A 19,526-nucleotide genomic window follows, 5' to 3' on the forward strand; every position below is an offset into this window, starting at 1 on the left:
TGGTTTAAAGACAGCCACCCATTACAAAAGGCGCACACATTACTGCGCGTATTCCCTTAAGACCACGTAGTGGGTGCATCGCAGCCCCGAAAAAGGTTCTCGCGCATAATTGCTCCTGGTTTAAAGCATGTTACCCATTACATAAGGGACACACGTCATTGCGCGCATTCTGTTAAACACTCGTAGTGTTCGAAGTGCGCACTAGGGGCAGGATATTGCTATCGCGTTCAACTCTTAAAGGCGAAGCTTAAGCGTCCCCCATATTATTACCTTCGTTGTAAATACGCTAACCAAGATCAAAAATTATAACAAGCTCCGTGCACCACGTGTACGTTTCTAAATACGTATAAACAACCGAAAGGTAGAAAAAGCCATTTGTCATAGCATTCTTTCCATATATCACTCCCCTGCTAGTATATACATTCTATAGGTTTTTTGTGGCATACTTTAAGTTCATTTCTTCACATGTTATTGGGTTAAAAGTGTAATTATCAAGAGATTCTCGTTGTAAGCACACCATGCACTGTTGCGTCAGATATCCTGCCACGCTAAAGTTTCTCGAACTGCTTGCGCTAGCTGCAGTGGCGTACAGAATCTGCCTTGCGAATTGTGAAGGCGTCGGCAGTCGCAGTTCTCAGACTTGTACCACTGGAGCAAATTCCGGACCTCTGTTCAGACCAATGCAAATGAACATAGATATCCCGCTCATCCCTTGATTTCTGTTGTTCCCGAACGTCGTGCCGCTCTGCAATATAAAAATCTCTAAATCTCCTATCTGAGGGTATCTCCTTGCAGGTTTGAGCAGTGTATCTTATGCACGGTTTATACTATACTGTTTTTTCATATTACCATGGTATATGCCTTGCTAACAATGTTGTACCGGTAGAAGGTGGCGATTGGATTACGCGGGTAGGACTGGCAGAAGGTAGGTGAAAAGATTTCGATCTATTTTCGAGGTTCGTTCCAGTTTGGTAATAAAGGCGCGAATAAGCTTCCCGATAATTACTGATTGGGTGCGTATGGTTCGAGATAAAGGGATATCTCCCGACACGCAACTAGCAATTGTCTTTTCTCAATTGAATATACCATGCCCAACACCTTCTTTAATGGACCTGCAGATCCCAACGCTGTTGCGGCAGTATCATGTAGCTCTCGCAACATATAGCGGAACAAGACGAAAGCTCAGACGTTAACACTGTGGGCACACAGAGCACGCTGTGCGTGTCCGTGTTGCGTCACATGACCACTGGAAGCCGTGACGGAGCTACGGGCAAAGAATATCTTTATAATGATTTTATGTAACGTAAGTCCGCGCAGACCTTTCGGTTTAGTGGACTGCTGGAACTTGAAAAAAATGTTGCCACGCTTTGGAGTGCTGTGATCACTCTTCCGATGATAAGTTATAGAGGTAAATTTATAAGAGTACACATTTTACTACAATTACAAAATAACATTTCGGATATAAAATAATGGCAACTATAATGAATAAACACAGAAAAGTGAGATGTTATCTTTATGTGCACCTGGCCAACTTAACTCTAGCTCGCCCGTTTCAGAACCCTATGAGCAAGAAGCAGATGTAGTTCAGTACTTCTCCCTTACAAGACAACTCCCAATAGCTTGCCTCCCGAGATAAAATATGTAGAACATATATGTGTGCAGAACGCATTTCGAACAATCTTAAGAACTGAGCAACGCTCAAGCTCGGCCCGACCCGAGCCCACCACCTCAAACCCGGACCCGACCCTAAGCCCGGAGCTTCATGCGCGAGCCCTGCCCGGGCCCACCGAGAAACCTATTTTACCCGGTCCGGCCCACGCCCACCGGCAGGGCCGGGTCCGGGTTTTTGCGTACGCCCGAGACCATACCGTGCTCAAATGAAAGAGCTCATGCTAATTCAACCTGAAAGCAGCGATCCGCGGACGGCCGCTGCCGATAATGAAACTGAACGCTTAAGTTTTAAGAGAGCATTGCGCAATGTGAAAGAAAGAAAGAAGGAAGGAAAGAAAGAAAGAGACAAAGAAAGAAAGGAAGAAAGAAAGAAGGAAAGAAAGGAACAAAGAAAGAGACAAAGAAAGAAAGAAAGAAAGAAAGAAAGAAAGAAAGAAAGAAAGAAAGAAAGAAAGAAAGAAAGAAAGAAAGAAAGAAAGAAAGGAAAAAAAGAAGACAGTAGGTCAGGCACGCCTGCGCGATCCCTTGCTTGCCCACCTTTCACCGATTGGGGAAGGGCTCCTGGCTTTCTCTTAATTATCACGTTTTGTCGACCTCAAACGACCTTGAAACACTTTAAAACTACATCTTCACAGGACTATCGCTTAAAAACTACATGTGTAAGAGAGTCGTACCGCCTGGTTTTCGTTCGAAGCTCAAGCATACTCTCTTTATTAGTATGAGCACCAGGCATCGCTCTTGAATAAATGCGATCAGTTCTTACCGAACCTCAATAACTTTGGCCGTTTCTATCTATCTATCTATCTATCTATCTATCTATCTATCTATCTATCTATCTATCTATCTATCTATCTATCTATCTATCTATCTATCTATCTATCTATCTATCTATCTATCTATCTATCTATCTATCTATCTATCTATCTATCAGCCACCTACGTCTGGGCGCGCTCCCGGTCGTCTTCATAGGTTGTAATATACCAAATTTCGCATAGCAGAGGATCAGTGTAAGAACACGATTCGCTGGTCATGACATGAATAAATCAAAAAAATTCGGTAGATCCCACGTACCGTGGGAGTCGGTGTTATGCGAAGCATGCGGCGGGAAGGTGACTGGCGCAAATTTTTTTACTGAGCGACAAATTACAAAATGACGCTAAAGATCTGTATAAATTTCATACTGACAAGTATATATTCAAGAGCAGCATATATGTTATATAACCAGTTGTTTACGGTTGGGTAACGCTGCCAACGACAACGTGGGTATTATCAACACCAGAAGCGGTAAGCTGATATGTAGTGCTTATACTTGTCCCTTGTGATGGAGAGCGCACGCACGCTTCACGAACCCGTGTGTATGTGTGGAAAAAGTTCTTGACAGTAGGATGCGGTCGTGATCGCGGTGACGAAGGGTCCATGTGTAGTGAAGTATGAGGTATAGTACAGCTGTTGGAATTCCTGGATGCCTCGGTCATTTTGTCGACAAATCGTCTGTCGATAGAGCCGGCGACATCTCGGAACCCGAAGTCACCCTTCGCGTAGGTGAGATATAGGCCGTCGAGGCTGGTAAACCAGGACAGTGCTATGTAGACCAACATCAGTGGATGGCGCTTATCGTATTCGTGGACTACCTGGGCGAATGTGGCCTACGTAGCCTAGTCTACAAAGCGGCTGTCAATTAATCTGGCATCATCCTCAGTTAGCATGAGGCCATCGCCCAGCCTCGTAAGAAATGAAGAGGACGCTGCGTCGTTCTGGTGGACTAAGTGCACTTTAGGGTGCGGTGATGTCGATATCATACGTAACTTTCATTCATGGATTTCTCCGGGGTCGAGCAATGCTTCAATATAGCTTGCTGAATCATAGGAATACAAATGTAATGTTTATTAGACTGCTACAAAAGCGGAGCAAACACTGGAGCCTGTGTCGTAGGAGCACACATCGTAGGACTATCACATATTGTTCATTGCTTTTCTGTAAAATTAGATAGCAAGTACGAGTACCACAACCACAGTTGACGTTGCATCGATATTACGCCTGCGTAGGCTGTTTTTCCAAACCACTTTATAGACCTGACGTGGCTCTGTGGTAGAATACCTGATTGCCACGCAGAATGCTTGGGTTCAATTCCTGCTGGGATCCTAATTTTCATTTTTTCCAGTCGTCCGGCCAACGCTGCCGATGTTGGTTTTTCTTAACGCTGTCGCATTTAAGCTACCAATGTCTGTTTTCGCCGTTCCTGGGTAGATATAAGCTGTCAATCACCCGTGGCGCATACCCGTACACCGCGACCCGTGGTAAACGGGTATGTGCCACACGTGTCCAGTGGAAAGGGTTTTATGACGTACACGACAGGATTTTCACGTTATCAATGTAATGACCCGACAGTCATATTCGTCAAATCATCTTACCCTCCCATGCATATTTTGGTCTACACCAAGTTAAGGAGGCGATCATGAGAGCACCCAGACGTAAGCAGCTAGATAGATAGATAGATAGATAGATAGATACGTAGATATAAACGCTCAAAGTGCCAAAGGTTCGCTAAGAAATGCTTCGCATTTAATACCTGTCGCGTACATCATGAAACCCTTTGTCTCAGTCCCGTGTGGCACATATCCGCATAGCAGAGTTCATGTTATGCGGCTATGTGCCACAGGTGATGCAGTCTCAATCCACACAGTAATCGTGAACATACAAATTGACACGCTAGGAAAGTGATAGTAATAATAGTATTTTAGGATTTACGTCCCAAAACCAAGATATGATTATGAGAGACGCTATAGTGAAGGGCTCCGGAAATTATGATCGTCTGATGTTCTTTAACGTGCACTAGCATCGCACAGTACACGGGCCTCTATCATTTCGGAATCCCACCGCCGCAGCCTAGATAGAACCCGCGACATTCGGCTCAGCAGCCGAGCACCGTAACCGCTACACCACCGCGGCGGACGCAAAGAAATTGAGCGAGCTGAAGACAGAACACCCCTGGATGACACTCAACTACCGTCCACTGGTCAACATGGTCGGCAATGTGAACCACGTGCATTACGCAAAAACCGGAGTCAATGCTTCCTACAATAACTCTGCCGAGAGGACCATGACCCTTGTCATTATCGGTGACTTCAACATTGAATCATCAAAACCGACGAACTCCTGCTGCTTACAATGCATGAAAGCCGGCTTGGATGTGAACAGGGCATCACAAGACATTGTTGCCACGTCCAGGACAGGAGTCATCATAGATAATTTGTTCATGAGACGCATCCACTATTGTCACCAGCTCTACTATACCTCGCACTACACTACACTGAGACCCCTCTAGCCGCGATGAAGAACGGATCCGATAACAAGTCCTGTCCATCTATTCGTGCTCACTGATCACGGTGTCGATGACTTTGTTCGAGAACTGTCAAGAACCCCTTCCACACATGCACATGAGTTCGTGAAATGTGCATGCGTTGTCCGTCATAGCGGACAAGTATAAGCATAACAACTCTAACGCAGCTGTAACAGCTACAATTGTGGCTGTAACGTGTACGTGTAGTGCGCCTGCGCGTGCCATCCGGCTCTGTATATATCTAGAGAAAATTTTCTGAATACCAGTAGCGCCTGTCCTGTGCATCTGTGTTCGTTATTTGTTTTGTTAGAATTCGTGCTATCCAGTATTGAAGAATATAAGCACAACATATCAGCGTACCACGTCTGGTGTTGGTAACACCCATGCTGCTGTTGGCAGCGTTGCGCGACTGTAAACAGCTGGTTATACAACTCATGTACGACTCTTCAACATATGTGTGCGTATACCATTAGCACATTTCTGTAGCGTCATTGCGTCACGTTTACCTGAATGGGAAAAATGAGCCACAGTCACTTTCCTGCGCATGAATCGCATAACATCGATTCCCCGGGTACGTGGTATCTGCCGAATTTTTTATGTTTTATTTTCCTGAGTACTGATGTCAAGATCTTTGATTAGAAAAAAAGGCGGGAAGTTTTCACTGAGTTGAGCAAAGCTTGGCACAGCGAAGCCCGTCCCGTCACCGCTCATTGTGCTTATTCTCTATTTCGCTAAATTTCACTATAGAGCTGGGCGGCCTTCTTTGTCTCTCTTTAGATTTCTTTCCCCCTCTATTTCTTTCTCTTTCGTCTCTTTGTTTTTGTGCGTTTTTTTCTAGTTCTATCTTTCTCTCTGCCTCTCTTTTTCTTACCATTGCTTTCATACCTTTGTCTCCCGCCTCTCTATCTCTCGCTTGCTTCCTCTTTCTATTTTTTATCTCTCCCTTTCATTCGTTCTCTTTCTTTCTCTTTCTGCATTTCTTTTCCTCTATTTTTGTCTTTCTCATTCTTTATATGCTATGCTACGTTCTCTTAGCATGCCTGGATAGCCCAGTGGTTAAGACGCTCACCTTCGGATCGTGGGTACACGGGTTCTAATTACGGCACCTCGTGTGGAATTTCTTCGCCGAGATTTTTCCCTTTATTTCTTTCTGCCTCTCCGGTTGCTTTCTCCTCTCTGCCTCTCTGTTGCTTCGCCGTCCTCCTCACATCTCTCCTTCGTCTTCAGTTACGCCGGACAAATCGGCGCACGTGTTCTGGGAGCCAAGCAGAAGAGGACGAGAAGAAAAGAACGAAGGGAGAGCGTGTCAGTTCACGACGATGATAATTTCGCGTCACGACATTTAACACCGAGCTTCAATAGCTTCATCGTTAAAATGTTGGAGTGCTTAAGCTTTCGACCCAGAACCAGCGACACAAATTCAAATCTGCATGGCAAATTACGATGATGTGAATCGCCACGTGCTTGACACCACGAAAATGAAGCAACATAAGGAGCATAGATTAGAGCACGGCACGGGCCGGCCCGGGCCCGCTTTATGAATCCCAAGCCCAGCCCGGGCCGGTGGTCCCAAGCCATCGCCCGGCCCGGGCCCGGTCGTACATAACGAACCCAGCCCGGGCCCGGGCGTGCATGATTTAACCCAGCCCGGGCCCGGCCCTGGCCCGGGCGTGCATGATCTAACCCAGCCCGAGCCCGACCCGGGCCCGTGGTTCGAAACCCAGGCCCGGGCCGGACCCGGGCGTTCATAACTAAACTAGGCGTGTGCGAATATTCGAAAGTTTCGAATATTCGTCGAATATTACATTCGAAATATTCGTATTCGATTCGAAAATCGTGTATTCGAAAAGTTTCGAATAATCGATAACTTTGAATATTCGAAAAATTCGAATATGCGATTCGATTATCATGCATAAAATAACTCGTCTTCCACATTTCTGCTGCGTTCGTATCGCTAAAAACGTTGCCGAGAGGAGCGATACACATCGTTAGTACACGGAGGCACGATATCTGCCTGAGACGAGCGCCCCAATACGTATGATTTATTGCTGGTGCATCTCCAACGTGCAGCGCTGTTGGCGATCATGTAACCGTACATTTTCAATATTATGCGGCCGTAACGTGCCGCACTACCACTCGTTCACTATGCGGGACCACTTCTGAAGTGACTGGTGGTGGACTGTTCAGATACCCCAGTCTGGCAAAGCTTTGCCCCATGTAACTCCCTATACCAGCCACTTCTGTTCCAAGCGAGCGTGCCTTTTCAGTGGCAGGGGGGGGGGTTGTCTCTGTTACAAGGGAGCGCCTGCTGCCTGATCATGTGGAGCAACTCATATTTCTTCATGATAACATGTATTCATTACTTTCATTGTGCCGTGATATTTGATTGTGTTGTGATGTGCATTGTGCTAGCCTGGACATTGTGTTCTGGAGATAGCAGTGTATGTTGTGTTGCCAGTCAGGCTGTTAATGCTTTGTTTTTTCAAATAGCTACATGTTAAATAAAATATTGTTACTGTGGAGGCATTTTCCCTTTGATATTCGATATTCGATTCGATATTCGAAGGTGGATATTCGTATTCGATTCGTATTCGAAAAATTTGATATTCGCACACCCCTAAACTAAACTTATCAAGGCGCGCGTTTTCATGACCAGGCCCGGCCCCGGCCCGCTAGAGGATATTAGTTGTTGATGATGATTATTAATGATGCCTTGCGCTTTGTAGCGGGCGATAGGACGGAAAATCCGGTGTGTACATGCATCGAAATGTCGCTTTGCCGGCGGTGGTAGCTCAGCGGTTAAGCTGTTTCGCTGTCAAGTCCTTGGACGAGGGTGCGATTCCCGCGGCGACGGCGTCGGCATCTTGATGGGGGCGAAATGCAAGAACATCCGTGTACTTATCTTTAGGTGCAAGTTAAAGAACTCCAGGTGACCGAAGTTAATCCGGTCCCCACTACGGCGCGCCTCGTGATCATACCGTGGTTTTGGCGCGTGATACCGAGGAATATAAATGAAATGTTGCCTATATGGCACATGGGAAGTCATTCAGTATAGTGAAAATAAAACATAGCATCAAAACTTAATTAGAAGAAGTGTACAACTAACATGAAAAAGTGGATAGAAACAAACCGGGGACATTTTCTTTAATGCTATTTTCTACACTCGCGTTGGAAACATCAATTACACAATCTTTTTTAAAAGAGGCTCCTGATTATTAATTTCTTGCAGCAAGATAAAAAAAACCCGCATTTCCCCGAAGGGGAGTATGAGGAAGCGCGAAGCACGGGGTGATGTTATGAGGGGGCGCGCGCGACTAAACTGCAGAGCCGAGCGAAGGAGACGGCAGCGAGAGAGCACGCGCCAGCCGACCCACGGAGGTCTGGCCGTTTTTAAGTGCAAAGCACTTTTACTGATGATGATGATCTGTCTTCCGAACTCGTTCCAAAGAACCCGCAACGCGTTCAACTTGTTGGCGGAGTTGCGCACGCCCGAGATGGGGCTCAGGTTGTTGTCGAGCCACAGTCGATCGCACACCGCGCAGCTATATCCGAAGCTGCGGTCCAGGAAGTCTTGCTTGAAGCGCGCGTCCGGCCGATCGAATTCGAGGGCCCGCGCTCGCTCACGCATCGCGCGTCCCCGCGCCAGATCGGCTTCGGGGTGCTCGGCTCGCTTCGCACGCTTTCGTTCGGCGTCTCGCCGCCGGCCTTTATCACCACAGGCAATGCGCGGGGCGCGCGCAGCCAAGGAGCGGAGGGCGGAGCGCGCGCAGTCACGTGGGGCGTGACGTCGCTGCGCCGTTGCTACAGACGCTCCTCTCCGCTCCTCGCGCCGTTGCTATGGGACGGCGGATTCAGGGTCGCTTATAAAGTGCATTCGCACTTAAAACGTTAAGGTTACAAATGGTGAACAGCCCACCGAAAGCAGATCAAATATAAATCGTTCATGTTCTTACGTCGTCACGGAAACGTAATCGTCATGTGCAATATAATTATATAATCAGGCTAATTGGCACAGAATGCCTTAGACTATCGTTCGAATCGGACCTCGTTCGAATGGGGCGTAAACTTAAAAAGGCGAGAACTAGGCACAAACGTCATCCAACAAACGCTAACGGAGAAAAGATTACCGAGCTACGCGCTATGCTAGGAAACGGCATCAAAAAAGCAAAAGAGCACTTCCAGAACATGAGACTGAAAAGCTTTCTTCTCTCATCCCCTGATAAGTTCTGGCGATACTTGTCACCGCAAAAAAAGTCTGTGCCGCGTCTATCCGTCGGTGACGCAGTACTCGACGACAAACTTGAAATAGCTCAAATACTAAACACGTATTTCTGTTCTGTGTTCAGTCAGGATAATGCCAGTGCTCCAAAAATTTCGCTTCTCGAAGAAATACTGCCTATTGATGACATATCCGTTAGCGAGGAGGGGGTCATGACGTTGCTTCTTAATTTAGACACCAAGAAATCTCCTGGTATTGATGAAATACCGAACGCGTTCCTAGTGCGATATGCTGAATGGTGCACGAAGTATTTAACTCTGCTATATCGCAAATCACTGGTTCGAGCGGAACTTCCAGATGACTGGAAATTTGCTAAAATTGCCCCCATACCTAAATCAGACGACCATTCATCACCTTCTCCATACAGGCCAATATCAAGTTTATGTACTTCAGTGAAGCTGCTTGAACATATTATATTTAAGCACATATCTTCCTTTGTTGAGAGAAACAATTTGATTGACCATCGGCAACATGGATTTCGTAGAGGGATGTCTACAGTAACCCAACTGGTCTTAACAATACATGACCTCGCTTTAGCGTTAGACAGACATAATCAGGTAGATATAATATTTCTAGACTTTGAAAAAGCCTTCGACCGGGTATCCCATTCCAAGCTAATACTAAAATTGAAGCCCATTCTCAAAAATGATCGTCTTCTGGCCTGGATTGCTGCGTACCTCTCGTCAAGGCGGCAATGTGTAGTCATTGATGGCACAGCTTCTCATTCAGCTCCGGTGGCATCTGGTGTTCCGCAGGGCTCCGTTCTCGGTCCTCTATTTTTCCTGCTATTCATTAACGATATTGTTCAGAACATTGGCGTCCAAATTCGGCTGTTCGCAGACGACTGTGTAATATACCAGGAAGTATCTAGCATTAACGATCAGGTCCTACTAAATCAAGCATTAAGTACAATTGCGAACTGGTGTTGTACATGGCAGATGACAGTTAATAGTAAAAAGACGGTAGCAATGACCATAACCCGCAAGAACAAACCACTTGAGTTCATCTATTCCATCAGTAATCAACCTTTAAGCTTAGTGCACAGCTATAAGTATTTAGGAGTAATGATAACCTCCGATTTGCGCTAGAATGAACATGTAACGTTTATTGCTAAAAAAGCCTATAGACAACTGGGATACCTTCGGCGCAAGCTGGGTCACTCAACAACGGAAATAAAACTATTAGCCTACATGACATTTATTAGGCCCATATTGGAGTATGCAGCTGCGGCCTGGGATCCCTGGTCAGCCTCTAATAAACTAAAACTGGAAAGTATCCAAAGAAAATCTGCTAGGTTCATTTATAATAGTTACAGTTGGAAAATATCCCCGTCGCACCTCCTACAGAAAGCAGGACTAGAGAAACTCGAAACAAGGCGTTGTCATTACAGGCTAAAGCTATTTTATTTGTTCTATCACAAAAAATTACGAGTTGATTCATCCGCATTCATAGCACCTGCCATTAGCCGCTTTACTCGGTCTCTTCACGCAAAAAAAGGTGGCCGAGCTGAAGTGCAGAACAAACACTTTTACGTATTCTTTCTTTCCTCGGAAAATTGTCGAGTGGAACGCCTTATCTGCTCATGTGGTAGAACGTCCCAACATTGATTCTTTTCTGCAGGCTATCAGAAATGAAGCTGCGTAAGCGCCACTACGCTTGAAGCGTCACGTAACGTCATGTAGTACCTACTTGATATCGCTTTCACTTTGCTGCGTTCAAATAAATGGTAAAACCTTCTTTTTCTTTCTTTTTCTTGGACTTTTTGTGCTATGTTAGTACAATGTCAGTACCTGTGAGTAATTTGTGCTATGTAAATACTTCAAATGTGAGTACCTTGTGCTATGCGAGTCTGACTGCCGTGTAATTTGTTCCCTTCCGTTGTTTTGGATATTCTACCAATGTCATTGCTTCACAGAATGTTACCTCATGTATTTTTTTTCTCTTCCTAATGTACAACGCTATTCAATACTTCGAGCGTGTGCTGTGTTGCTGCGTTTTGTATTTCTGCCCCACTCCTGCCTAAGGCCTTCCTAGAAGGCCGGCAGTATGTAAATAAATAAATAAATAAATAAATAAATAAATAAATAAATAAATAAATAAAATACAATGCATAACGTTCGTGTGCGCTCGAATACCCGACTGAGGCCTTTTAATAAGCGGGCCCGAGTCCGGCCCGGCCCGCAGCCTCGAGCCCGGGCCCAGCCCAGGCCCGCGGCTTCAAGCCCGAGCCGAGCCAAGGCCCGCACATTCAAGCCCAAGCCCAGCCCGGGCCCACCGGAAAACGCCTCGGACGGCCCGGCTAGGCCCGCGGACCAGGCTCGGGCTTTCGGGTCGGCCCGGGCCCGTGCAGTGCTTTAGCATACATAAATTTTATGTTTGCGTGGAAGGGAGTCATAATGGTATTTCCTCTAAATACCATTATGACTGACTTGTTCCTACTCGCCCAGCAAGCAACGCTGTTGAGAGGGAGATGAATGTGAGCGGAGTTTAGGTTAATTTTTAGGCCGTAAGCGACTACAGTTATGGCCTCGACATAGTATTCTATGTTTTCTCACTCATATTATAAACGATGTTCTTTTGGGAGATTCGTGGTACCTCCGTGCGAGAAAACCGTTTTTATGGACAGCTTAAGAATATTTGATTATTAGGGTGTGTGGTATAGTAAATTATGTTGGATGGAATACTGGGCGAGTTGGTGTAGATTCACTGCAGCTAACAGGTCGAAACATGTAGACGAGGAAGCAAGAAGTGTCCACTTCTTGCTTCCTCGACTGCGTGTTTCGCGCTGTTAGCTGTAATGTAGTAAATTATGTCTTGTTTTCAAAACACATGAAAAACAGAGTTTAAAATTCAGTGAAATTAAGTGTCTGTGAGGAACAGATTAACGCTCGCCCTTAACAGAGCACTTAGTACTCCAAAGCAAATGCATCTTTTTTTCTAAACAAGAATATCAGACTTTTGTGCACCCGCAAACAGTGTATATTAGTGAAAGATTGACGTAACGTATTCGTGCTTCGACTAATGTAACATTACATGACTTGCGATTCCTGACTCTTGTTGGATCACACGACATGCACCTCCCATGCAGAGGTTGGCATAACTCCAGCGACCAGGGTAAATCTCCCTAGCATAGGCGTCCGTACCAATCCTCAGTACATCGATGGTGAACTGGTCGACGTACCTCACGAAAGGGGAAGCAGAACGTCGGTAGCACTTTTACCACACGAATATGACACAACAGGCGTAATACTCGAGTCAAGTGGTGCCGAAAGCACGTTACATAAGACTCTAGCATACGAAGCTCCATGGGGCCAGTTGTGACAGGCATAGCCAAGTAATCACAGCCATCGACAGCAACGTGAGGCTGCTGACGAACATTTCCCAGCGCACTTAAATGTATTGTAAAGCATTCCCAGCTCAATGACGAGAGGGTGGTTTGTTTCTCGCCTACACTACTCTATCTACAGGTGCCATCTCCTCCTCAGCACTTATTTCTTCATGAAACACACGAAAAAATTCAGCACTAAGCGTTGAACCTAACAAGATTTTGCGCTTGTTGGCTACGCGCATGTAGTATCCGCTTCCACCCCGATGAAGCCGCAAAGGACAGCGGCACGATGTGGCGACGACTATTTCTTTAAGCAACACAGCAAACACTACTTCCTCCATACGTGCTGAACATCAAGTAGCCATTACTGTGGCAGACATTCTCCACATCTATTCGCCACATCTACGGCTGGCCATACTAAGGTTTGAGGAGTGCTATGGCGCGTTCATTGAGAGTTCCAAAGTGTGGTCACTGGAGTTTCTTGTAGTGCGTGAAATTTTGAAACTATTCTGCGATCGAACGCTTGCACAGCATGACACCTGCGGCGCTGAAAATGTCATGCATGTTATGCGTTGTTAAGCATACCGCACTTTGGAATTTGCAAAAAAAAAAAATGAACATGCTTGTGTATCTTTGCATGTTTATGGAAAGCCAGCATGATGGCGCATGTTTTCCTCTATGGTGAATTTCCTCCAAAACGCGCACCGAGGCACACAATTCCAGATAGTGCTCGTGGCCCGAAAAAAAAAGAGTATATTTTGCTAACACTATAATGCAGAGCTTCACATGTGTCCAGTACACTGTGCACCGCTAAGGACAGGGAGCCGCCGCTAGCTTCTCTCACTTTTGTGACCCATACGTTAAGTCACACCGAGATCTGTCACCTCGGCTAGGGCTGCGACACGCATAAACGCTGATTCATTCCAAAGCTGGCAACAGTAACCACGGTAGCCTAGCAAAAAGAAAAAAATCTGATGTCTTCTATGTACAGACTATTTTCCACAGCAGCGCCCGGGGCGGATGTGTTTGATCCCGTGAGCGTGACTGGCCTTGGGCCAGCGACAAGGCCGTTGCCGTAACATACACCCTGACGTCAACGTGTGTGTCAGTCAGCGTGTATTAGTCAGTAATTGCCCCACAGTTGACATGGTCGAGATATTCTGCGTTTGTTTGTCACCTACTACGCCACAGAGATACGTTATGAATCTGACGGCTGCCACAGCATATTTCTGACCACCGTAACAGCGAGTTCCTTCCGTCACGAACGTATTAGGTCGCCGTGGTGCGCTGTATGGCCCCTGAGTTCGAAAGCTACGATATTTGCGTCCTCATGCTTCCAGGGAAATGTATTCGTCACTATTTGGCACTATTTCCGAGATCTACCGTCAAATCCTTCCAGATCAGGCTTAGCAGGCAAGGATGAATAAACAGTTGATCTCAATAATAAAGACAAAACACACCTGATACTTTCTCCCCTATATGAGATGATACAAAGCAATAGGCAATTTCACCAGTTATTTATTGTTGTCTGGACAGTTGCCAAGTAAGAAATGCGAGCTCAGATCGCAGCAGGCGGTCGCGCCTGCATGGGTGCTGCCATGTCGAATTGCATCCACAATTATTCGCGGCTATTGATCGAACAGTAAAAGCACGCGACGTAAATTCGAAGTAGAATAAGCGTATCACGAATAACTGTTGCGTACTACGTGCCAAACAAAGGCAAATGTCCCGACCTTGTCAACTTTTAGGCCACTAAATATAGAACTATATTCCGCTACGCAAGCAAGGGTGTGGCTAAAACATCATGATTTCTGGCGTAGTCTATACGTTGCGGAAAGCCTAAAACATCGAACACAGTTGGCCTTGCCCCAACAGGAAGCTGCGCTCAGAATTCGCAAGAGGCAGTATCGTAATCGTTGGTGTATATTTTACAGATAGTGCGACGCGAGTTATTTTTTATTCATCGCGACTCCAACCTAAAGAATAAACAAACACTGGGAGGGTGTTCAGGATAAGTAATCGATTTGTTAGTTCTTGAAGCTTCACTAAATCGACCTCCAATGACTGGACATGGCCTTCAATGTTTTACGGCGTGCTCGGCTCTACTTGAGCTCCGGTGGCAAAACTATGATTGTTTGTGGGGCAGACGCCGCAAAAACCAAATTGAGGTGCTGCAGACGCTTGCGCCAGGAATCATGATGACGTTGTTCTTAGTTATTCTTGGTTATATTTTTATGGCGAAAGCTAGTTTACCCTATTGTCACTTGTAGCTCCGTTCGAGTAAGCATGACATCTCCAATGATAGAAGCAAGGCGTGTCTCCTTGCTAAAGAAGCCATTATAGTTTAGACCAAGGCCTAACTGTTTCTGCTCTACGGCTTCTAATGTTCCGTGAAATAGGGAAAGAAGCAGGTGGGCTATTATGAACCTAATGTCACCGGCTGCCCAATATGCTCTTGCTTGATTTATTTCGTGAATGCAAATAATGGGTTCTTGCGTTGCACGGAACAAAGAGCGCAAATGTAAACAATGTCTATGTTACACCGGTGATGGTAATGTCTAAGTGCTGAGAGTTGTTCGCTGTACATGCGAAGGTAATGATCTGCCATACGCAAAAACTTTGACATCTTCGCATATAGTGCGTCTACGGTGGCTGCCTGACAATTGCTCGTACCTTCGACAGCGTGATATAAGTGTCACCGCTAAAAGGAGCTCGGAAAACATTTGTGGTATTCCGCTAAGTCGCGCCAACTGGATATGTAGTACGTTTGCATTGCATGCTGCATAGCGTACCTTGTGCTAAATACACGAAAAAATTGAGACCCTTGACACGCATGGTAAAATAACACTCTCGGATATTTAAGCCACTGCCCGGACTTGAAGCTACGATCCTTTCAACTGAAATGGTGTGTGGCAAGGTACCTTGTGTCTGAAATTTTATTGCGTACACTTCTGTCTATAATACAACTCATAAAAGCACAATGATGAGGTGAGCCACAAGCTCTTGGTAACCACGAGCATAGTGAAATTTCAGCATGCTGAAACACGTTTATCTTATACCACTGCGATTACTGACACAACATTAATAAAAACCAGCAGAGAAATTAGGTAGACATTGCAGCAGACACATTCCACGAGCAGTCGTCCGTTCTTGGAAATGTCGTAAATACGTACGCTACTTAGTTCCCACATCACGCATATTCAAGACACTTAAAAGACATTCAATATTCGAAAAGCCAGTGGGCGATCAACCGCGGTGGTAATACAGACTTCGAACCTGAGATGTAAACAATCTATTCGTCTTACCTGCAGCCATATGTTCAACACTGGAGCGGCCGTTCGTCTTTGGCCACTCATAGCTGCTTTAGGGGCACTTTCAATATCCTCTTCAGAACCAAAGCGATGGTACGAGATACGCACGACGCCTCTTGTTAGGGCTTTCGAAGGCTGCACTGTCCGCAACGGGAGCCGTTACGCTCCTTGAGGACATCAATGTTTTCATACATAGAGTTAACATTCTCAGTAGTGCATCTTCTTTCGGGTAAATACTTGCCTCACGCCGTGTGTAGGCAGCCACTCGGAGATCCTCTTCGCCACCTGCAGTGATTTAGTATAATTGGTTATACCTAGATTGAGCCGGGAAATTCGTTACTATTCTATGAGTTCTGTGTAAAGTAATTGTTGGAAAGGCCACGTTTTTATCAATGGTTACAATGTAAGAAATAAATAAGGTCCGCCCATAGCCACCGCTCACACAATCCAAAGAGAAATTGCATTGGAGGCCTAGGCCAAGGCACTTAAATTGCTGGTTGATAATAAAGTTTATTCCTCCTCCTCCTTGTTGATTCATTCACGTAATATATTTCTTTTCTGTGACACCCAGCAATCTACGTGCTAAACATAGTTATTATTACAGTGCAGATATACAAATAAATATATGGTTCTGCATGGAAAGCTTGACCGTCCCGAATTACTTTGTCATAAATTGTGATTTCAGCACAGCGGCCTAACCAGAACTTTTTTTCGGGAGGGGGAGATGAGGTTTAACCATATTTTATGTATGTGGATGCAACCCAACCTCGCCCCCCCCCCACCTGGCTACTGCAGTGGATCAGCACTCAGACAAACGATAGATTTAGACAGAAACAGAGCAAAGATATTTGCGATTACGCTTAATATATTTACATTAGCAGAAAGACTAGGCTACGCTTGGAGTAGAAACCATCTCGCACGACTTTCTGATCTAGGTTAAACTCAGTTGTACTATGGTTTTATTGGTAAAACTATATTTCCTTCTAGGTTGTAACCAGCTACAGAACATTCCTGCAGCGGTTTCCTTCTCTGAGTCGATATCTCCCACGGCCGTCCAATAAGTACCATCACTTCATTTCAAGGATATTGCAAGGATATGAACAATTGGCTGGTTATGCCTAAATAATTGAATGCTTTATTCGAAGAGGTTCGATCTAAAACTTAAGGTAAGAAAACAGTGGGAATGAAAATATACCTTTGCATTGTGAAAATACAAACAGAGCCTGAAGTTTAGCGTTAGTTTCTCTGAAAGTTCGACAAAAATACCGTGCTTTCACGAGAATGACGTGAAAATTTGTAAGTGCCGCAAACAGGCCATCCTGAATAAAGCTATGAAGGAGCGTTGCGTGCGGCGGCGTCACACTATCATTATCGAAAACGCTCAAAGAAGAAGCCAAACGCTTAGCATGTGTGTGTGTGTGTGTGTGTGTGTGTGTGTGTGTGTGTGTGTGTGTGTGTGAAAAACTTTTATTCAATAAAATGACAGTTTGCCGGCCCAAACATCGGTAACACGAGTTTAGGGCCGTTTGCGCGTGCGCGAATGAAACAATTGACTCAGCACACGGTGGCATGCCTTGAAGTAAAGCCGCAAGCTCATCGAAACTTCCAGCAGGGAGTCGGTGTTGGAATCTCCACGACAAATTATAGGCTTTCGCAGTCGACGCGCATCAAAAATGCTGGAAGAAAATTTCGTTATTGTGTAGCGATAGTTGTAGCTCTTAATTCTGCGCTAAATGCAGGTCCACCTCTGTGGAGCGGGAGGAAGTGCGCCGCACAGTACCGAGCAATTCCATTTCGAAGAGTGGCCACGGCTCCGTTAACCAAACCATCGATGACGCGAATGTTTGAGGTAAGCATGTGGGGCTTCCCCGGTACCAGTACAATCTTGTTAGGGAGAATCCCAATCTTCGTGTGCGACATGCACTCTACTTTTTGATGCGCGTTATCGATTTCCTGCTTGTTCCGGCGGTTGAGGCACGTGTCGTGTGCAGTGAGTTCCGTCGGATTGTTTCCCCATTCAGATGCAGCCTCGGAGAAGCGCCGGTGCGAGGAGAAATCGTGTGCTCTGCGGGGCGTTGGCGCGGCGCATGGGTGAAGCTCATGTTTGCGAAGCGTTTATAGCGATCTTCTGTTAATAATTGCAATTTCTTCTTCATTGTTTCTGGTAATTACGTTATTTTAGTCCTCGTACGTTTAAGTTAATCAGGTCTTCAGCGTTGCAAGCCTTATTTTAAGCCTCTATCGATCACTTGATTTTGAGCGTAATCACGCCACATAAGATCTATGGATGGACGATAAGCTGGGACCCTGAAGTGCAGCGCACTCCAATGTATAAGCGTTTTCGAGTAACTTCACCGAGATGGGAGTAAGCGTCTTGTCATCTCATAAGGTGTTATGCACTTAAGTTATGTCTCGTGCCTTCTTTTTCGGGAGGTGCACTTGTTTTTGCATCAGAAACATAATCGAAAACAGCATTATTTTGCTTGACAGTTCGAAATAGTCATAAAAGAAACAAGTGCATCCCTCGAAAAAGGAGGCATAAAGTGCCCATCTCCAGGTGACACAACAAATTTTAGTTAGGCACTGGAAGTTGTTGTGAGCCCAATGACGAACATTATGTCAAAGGAAGTTTTCAAATCGGTTCATTACGAGTTGAGAAAACCAATATTTTGAAGCGGCGCGAAACCAAGATGCGAGGAGGCGATACTGAAAGGCTTGACACTCGCCCCGTGTAGCCTTCGCAAGCCACATCCTTTCCTTGCCCGCTTCAGCATGCACATGTACACGCAAGGTCAAATGCGCATGACGTGCCCGAGGCCGCCTGAGCCCCCGAGCACGCGAGCGTTGTTCTCGTGTTGTGTCGGCGTTCTCTGTGCCCTGCTGCCTGTTTCAGCGGGATGGAGCCCTCAGTACGCGCAGGTTTGGCTAGGCTGGCACTGATCGCCGATCTTTGCCGTCACACCCCGCGTCGCATCGCAAGAACTGCTGTCAGAGAGGATGCACCAAAAACGCGTCAAGCGTTCTCGGAGCTGGCACCTGCACGACTCGAGAACGGCGAGGACATGAACGCATGCGAGACGGACGCAGTAAAAAAAACAATATATGCACACATTCTTTCGTGTGTTTCATTATTTCTCTCAGTTTTCATTTATTTCAACTGTTTATCCAAATTACACGTCACCTCTAATAATTCTAGCAGTGTCACATGCTACTCTGGGTGACGTCACGACACCAATGACTACCTAGAGGCGCCATGTCAACGCACCGATAACTATGTAGGCCATTCCTTGTTCTACGTCATAGCCTCCGTCTTATGACAAGCGCCCGCAAGAGGAAGGGCAAGCGGCGTTCAGCTTGAAATTTGATCTATTTCCGCAACGCGTATCGTTTCAAATTTGGGCAGACGTGATCGCGTACGCCCAGTGTGCACGTCGTCTTCGCCTTCAAGTGTTGAACGCGATAATGTAATCGGGCCTGGTGCGTATCGCCTGCTCAATTGCTAAAGCCTGGCTTCGGTTCTCGGTGGACGCCTCAACCACGGCGTAAGGATACGAATGACTGTGCGCGTAACATTGGTCGTTTCAAAGTGCCCCAGAA

This window comes from Rhipicephalus sanguineus, chromosome 9, assembly GCF_013339695.2.
Source record: "Rhipicephalus sanguineus isolate Rsan-2018 chromosome 9, BIME_Rsan_1.4, whole genome shotgun sequence".
In the NCBI taxonomy this organism is placed as follows: domain Eukaryota; kingdom Metazoa; phylum Arthropoda; class Arachnida; order Ixodida; family Ixodidae; genus Rhipicephalus; species Rhipicephalus sanguineus.